Source organism: Triticum aestivum, chromosome 3A, assembly GCF_018294505.1.
Source record: "Triticum aestivum cultivar Chinese Spring chromosome 3A, IWGSC CS RefSeq v2.1, whole genome shotgun sequence".
Lineage (NCBI taxonomy): Eukaryota > Viridiplantae > Streptophyta > Magnoliopsida > Poales > Poaceae > Triticum > Triticum aestivum.
In genome coordinates this window covers 713582287-713589343 of record NC_057800.1, presented here as the reverse complement: position 1 = coordinate 713589343, position 7057 = coordinate 713582287, and positions in this window count along the sequence as shown.

Sequence of the window (7057 nt, the reverse complement as noted above, 5' to 3'; positions counted from 1 at the left end):
TTTCCTGATGAATTTTCTTTCTAGCTCAATGTGATCGGATCTGACTAGTACGTTCAGATTTGCTCTTGTTTTCTTTTCAAATAGTACTAGTAGTCTATATTCCAGCTGTGCGACTACCTGTAGCCACTTGAACCGATGAGAATTCTTCAAGCCTACCTATAGCCACTTGAACATATGTCTATCTCAGATCTGCTCATCTAAAAAATCCAAGTGGAGTAGTATACTGGTAGTATAGTATAATAATATTATCAAAAGGTAAACGCCCTGATTACCTAGCTCTGTGAGATAAATACTCGTCGAAAGTGGGCTCCTATCAAAATTCATTTCCATTATAATCTTACTCATACAATATTCACACCATGTAATTCTGGAAATATATGCTCATATCTAGTTCTGCATAAAAAATGACAGTATTGACATGTTATAAATAGTTTGTTTGTGTTTCTGTTTATTTTGTTCCATTTTGCAGGGATAAAGTGAAGAAAAAGAAGAAAAGATTAGAAGATTAGTTTTAGGATTTTCTTTTATTTCCTTGCAATTTTCCTTTTATTGGAAACTGTAAAGACATTGTAATATTCTTACTATAATAAAAATTATGATTTTATTTCATTTTTTGTTTTTAAATTATTTTTCCTTATAGGTTGTTTTCTGTAAATTTAGATTTTTTTTGTTTTCCAAATACATTACTAGTGGCGCATTAAGCCCTTATTAGTGGCGCACCTTCCTTTATTACTAGTGGCGCACCTGTAAGGTTATTAGTGGCGCACCTGGAGGGAATACTAGTGGAGCACCGAATGGTATACTAATGGCGCACCAGTGGTGCGCCATTAGTAAAATATACTAATGGCGTGGCACTAATGGCGCACCACTAATGCGCCATTAATGGCCAAATTAGGTGCGCCATTAGTAGGCCTTTTCCTAGTAGTGAAGTGACCGTTAGGAGCGCCACCGTTTGCCACGATGGCCTTCTCTTCATCTCCGCTTGCCACCGCGCACCCCTAGCTGCACAGCCTCCTGCCACGTGTGCTTGGGGGAGTCCCAGAGCGACACGTTAGCGGGTGTGCTGGAGCGCGGGCACGTAGTGGGGGTTTCCCGCGGCAAGATCCTTGCCGTGGTGGTCGTCTTGTCGTGTTTGGGAGCTTGTCGCTCACCGGGCCTTGCCGGGACGCAGGGCGCATCGCGGCAAACTTCCTTGGTATGCCTTGAGTGGCCTTCCCGGCAAGCTCCTCTTGCCGGGGTCTTGTCTCTTCCCGGCAAGCTCCTCTTGCCGGGGCCTGGGTTGGCCTTCCCGGCAAGCTCCTCTTGCCGGGGCCTTGGTTTGAGTACTTTGTTCTTGAATGGTCTTCGAGGAAGCCACGGAGGGTCTTGGCGGTCACCCGGCAAGCCTTGCCGCGGGGTGCTGCAACTGCCCGTGCACAAGTTCGGGGTACTAGGGTACCCCTACTCTAGTACACCGACACAATTGAATAGCGAGAAGTGGAATGATAATAAGGTGCACCGGCATGAGAACACATTTGAAACGAAGAAAAAAAGGATATGAACAACACTGAAGGCTTGATTTGTGTCCACCGGAGGAGAAAAGAATGAATAATGATGAACTAGAAGCTCCGTTAGCATCTTTCTTGAGAATCCCCAGATAAGAACATTGACGGAAAGAAAAAGAAGAAAGCTCACATGAATCAAATGGATAATTGATTAAGATATCTGAGTCCTCGAAGAAAAAGAGTGGGTAGGGTGGGAAAAACAAAGGCAATTTGGGACGGATGAAACAAACAACGCTGAGAAGAACTAATAATTGATCTTGCTGATGTTGAAATGATCGGATCCGCTTGAAGAGAAACACGCCGGTTGAAAAAGAATTAACATGACAATCTCGATGATGATGAAGGATTTGTATTCACATAGAAGTATGAGAACACCATTTAGGAAAGGTATGGAATCCACATTTGACATTGAAGCAACTCGAATACCACAACTGAAATAAAAAACAAAGGATTGGCTTGCAAAATAAGCCGGAACAAACATATGATAGAGATTTCGTTCAAAGTTTTCGTGGTGGGGCCTACACGGGCTCGATCGTACAACACCATCATGTACAAGGCAGTGCACATGACATACGAAGCATCCCTGAGTCGGCATAGCCAAGGACTCTTTAAGACATAATGAGACCACTGTAAAACCAACCGTGGATAGGCGGACCACTAGACGCCGAACCCCAATTTCATATCATACATATGTCGGAAAGATATCCTAAGAGCTACTTGAATTCCCACTTATAAACTCCCGAAATTTTCCGGTTATGCAATCAGGTGTTGGGGATACAGGGGAAGCATAATATCTCACCCAAAACTACACAAATCCTACATCCAGCTGTATCCATCCTTCAACACATAACCAATAAACCTTCGGAAATCGTTTACCTCAACCTTCGAAAAGCATCCGTTATACGAGTTATGGCAATACTCCCAAACTCCCGCCCCAGTATTGGGTGGCGTCGAGGTTATCTCACCAACAACTGCATAAAAGAGATTTTCAATGTCGGCAAAACTCAGGTATTCCAGAATCTCAACGATAAAATTGTGACGACAACACCTCGGAGCTCAACTCCCCGGGACACTGCCACAACCCCTAAATGACAGAAGGCACCAACAACAATGTTCTCGTCACAAAACCATCGAAATGATTCAAGGATACACGCGTGATCCTAACAAAAAAATTAGTGAAATTTGAGAAGAGAAGAGTCAAAACTCTACGCCAGGATGTCTCACCAGAGCGACAAAGGGACTGAGGAGTAAAAAGAATTCCTAACTCTCTGATATATATAATCCTATAAGACTCAAAACATTTTTCTAGACTCAACAACGCCAGCGATTCGATCAAGCAGGGGGCTCCTAAGTCGGGGAAGGCTCTGATTACCAATTTGTAATGCCCTCGATGCGGCTATATCTCCCACGTGTCGAAGCACGACTTAGAGGCATAACCACATTGTAAACAATGTCGCAAGTGAGGTAATCTTCGCAAAAAACCCATGTACATAAATAAAGGGGAAAGGTACATAGTTGGCTTCCAATCGCCACTTCACACAATACATGTATATAACATTACATCATCCAGATACACACAAGGTCCGACTACGGAACCCAAAATGAAGAAGACTACCCCAAATGCTACACAGATCCCCGATCGACCCCAACTGGGCTCCACTACTGATCAACTAGAACGAAACAACACAAAGGACAAGATCTTCATCGAGATCCTCCTTGAGTTTGGGTGCGTCATCTGCACAGTTCAACGGCACCTGCAAGCTGGTTTTGGAAGTATTTGCGAGTCACGGGGACTCAGCAATCTCACACCCTCGCGATCAAGACTATTTAAGCTTATAGCTAGGGTAAAAAGGTATGAGGTGGAGCTGCAGCAAGCGACTAGCATATATGGTGGCTAACATACGCAAATGAGAGCGAGAAGAGAAGGCGAAGCACGGTCGAGAAAACTATGATCAAGAAGTGATCCTAGAACAACCCACGTCAAGCATAACTCCAACACCGTGTTCACTTCCCGGACCCCGCCGAGAAGAGACCATCACGGTAACACACGCGGTAGATGTATTTTAATTAAGGTCAACTTCAGGTTTTTTACAACTGGACATTAACAAATTCCCATCTGCCCATAACCGTGGGCACGGCTTTCGAAATATCAATCCCTACAGGGGTGTCCCAACTTAGCCCATCACAAGCTCTCACGGTCAACGAAGGATATTCCTTCTCCCAAGACAATCCGATCAGACTCGGCATCCCGATTACAAGACATCCACGACAATGGTAAAACAAGTCCAGCAACACCGCCCGAATGTGCCGACAAATCCCGATAGGAGCTGCACATATCTCGTTCTCAGGGCACACTCAGATTGTCCAAACTTCCGGTAGGCCAGCCCAGAGTTGCCCCTGGTGTCCACCGGCGACTGACAAGGTGGACCAACACTCAGAGGAGCTGTGGCCCGAGGTTTAAATAAAGATGACCCTTGAGTCTGCGGAACCCAAGGGAAAAAAAGGCTAGGTGGCGAATGGTAAAACCAATGTTGGGCATTGCTGGAGGAGTTTTATTCAAGGCGAACTGTCAAGGGGTTCCCATTATAACCCAACCGTGTAAGGAACGCAAAATCTGGGAACATAACACCGATATGACGGAAACTAGGGCGGCAAGAGTGGAACAAAACACTAGGCATAAGGCCGAGCCTTCCACCCTTTACCAAGTATATAGATGCATTAATTAAATAAAAGATATTGTGACAACCCAACAAAATACCATGTTCCAACATGGATGCAACTCCAATCTTCACCTGCAACTAACAATGCTATAAGAGGGGCTGAGCAAAGCGGTAACATAGCCAAACAATGGTTTGCTAGGATAAGGTGGGTTAGAGGCTTGGCTTAACAATATGGGAGGCATGATAAGCAAGTGGTAGGTATCGCAGCATAGGCATAGCAAAAGAGCGAGCATCTAGCAAGCAAAGATAGAAGTGATTCCAAGGGTATGGTCATCTTGCCTGAGATCCCACAAGGAAGAAGAACGAGTCCATGAAGAAGACAAACGGACGTAGTCGAACGGTTCCTCACAAACGCGACGTTATCGGAACTAACCCGAAGAAGCAACACCGGAAATAAGCACACAACATAGTAAACAACCACCACATAAGCATGGCACGATGTGCAAACAAGTATGATGCATGTCCGCTTTAATGATACATGGCATGGCAAAGTGCAACAAGCAAAACTACAAATTAAGTGGAGCTCAATATACTACGAGTTGCATATTGACGAAACACCACCACAAGTTATTTAGTTCGATCTCATTTAAGTACCCAACAATATTAAATGTTGATTAACATGGCAAGAGGTGAGGCATAACAACACTACAACATCTAAACAATTTAAATGGGGCCGGATATAACAAATACCAAATCCGGTAAATCCCCATATGCCTTAGTAGTTTAATGCAACAACAATTTAAACATTTTAATTGTTGTTATCATGATGCGGATGACATGTGCAAGTTTATGCAATTTTTGTTAAAAGTTGACAAGTGCATTATGAAGCATTTGTCATCGTGGTGGAAAGAAAGGGAGTGCCACGGCAACGATAACGGTTCCAGTAGCTCATGGAAATACCGGTGCAAAGGAAGTCTGGCGGGAGCGTGCAAAAGATGGTGGGGTGATCCGGTAACCGGGTTCCCACAAATAAGCGGCAGAAGAGGAGGATCGAGCAAGTGACAACTCGGGCACGGTGCAAACATAGGGTGCAACTCATACAACACATGCAAACGTTCTCGGACGGTCGTCTTGGGGTTATACCTTCGAAGCGTGCGTTTTGAAGCGTATCGGTTCGGTGCAAAGTAGAGGGAGTAGACGTTCTTGCCATGTTCATAGTGGTAGTAGTTGTACTCATGCCGTAGTGGAAGTAGTGGTTCGCCTCGATGGTAGTGGTACATAGCAATCGTGGACGAACTTGAGGGTCATCGGTAGACGTTCACGGTTCTTTGGCGATGGTTGTGGTACATGTTCCGTAGATGTTCGGGCGGCAGTAGTGGTATACGTTTCGAAGGCGCTCGAGCCATCGGTAGCGGTACATGGTGAACCCCGAAACGGTCTTGGCATCTTCGCGCGTAGGGGTACTTGGCATTTTATTGCAGTCAAACTTGAGGGGTCTCGACATCGTGGTACTTCACACAATCCGCATAGTCGTGCACTTGTCGCAGAGGGGCTTGACGGGCTTAGACGAAACGAATGGGTACTTGGTAGTTGTTGTAGGGTGGCCTTCGGTGGACTTGGTGGAAGCCACGATGTGTGTAGGAGGCATACGACTCCAAAATGCCCACGGCCATGAGGAAGACCGAGGAGCTCCTGTTACGGGGAGGGTTCGTGGCGACGGTAGGACGCGAAGGAGGGCGGCAGCTGGGCTGCGGCTGCGATGCCCACATGCACGAAGCATGGGAGGCGAGCGAGCTGTCTGCCTCGTCAACTCCTGACGAATAGGAGCAGCGGCGACTGCAACAGAAGCTTTGTGCGCGGCCAGAGCTTGGCGTTAGCGAGGGACGCCGGGGAAGACACGAGGCCGGACCGGCCGAAGCTCGATGTGTTGCTGAGGGGAACCGGAACCGACTGCCGGAGCCTTGATCTGAAGAAGAGGACGGCCGTGGCGTCCCTGCTCGACGGACTGGGCCGTTTCAGGCGATGAAGACAGGCGCCTGGACGGAGCAAAGGACTTGGCACGTCTACGATGACGAGGAATCGAACGAGGAGGTCGGGGATGAGGCATCGGGGCTGGATCCTGTACAGAGGAGGACACGGGCGAGGCGGAGGAAGGCGGGCGCCGACGTCAACTGGTGCTCCGGGAAGGTCGAGGAGGCACGGGCGCGGCGTGCAGCAAGGATGCAACGGTGCGGCGCTTGAGCATGGGAAAGTAGTGCAACAGTGGCGAGCTCGGGGCAAGGGCAGCGCGATAGGAGGGGTTCGAGGGAGATCGAGGAGAGGAACGAGGGAAGTGGGGGCGGCCCTGGGGATCGAGAGAGAGAATGAGGAGAGGGAGAGATGGGATCGGGCAGAGGGCATCGGGCACGTGCGTCCTCTCCTGGCGGCGCGAGGTTAGCGAGAGGAGCGAGAGATGGGAGATGGGGATCGGGCTGCGGTACTAGGGTTAGAAAGCGGGACTGGGAAGCGGGCCGGCCTGGACTGAGGCCCAAATGGCCAGCTGGGCTACTCACTCTCCCCCACTCCTTTGTTTTTTAAAAAAACAGAGAACTAAAAGAAAGGAAAAAGGACAGAGGAGAAGGTTGAAGAAGAATTTGGACAAGCGGTAAATTTTCTTGGACTCACAAAAATATGTTTGGTCCGAGAAAATTAGGAAAGACCAAGATTGAAAGAATAAATTCAAATTTCTTTGAATTTAATTCAAAAGGTTTGAACTAGGATAGGTTTTAGGAGTGCCCAAAAATGTTGAGAAATTAGGTGGAGCTCCGGAAAATGACGAAAGGACATGTGGCAAAGTTAGAGGCCAAGAGTTGA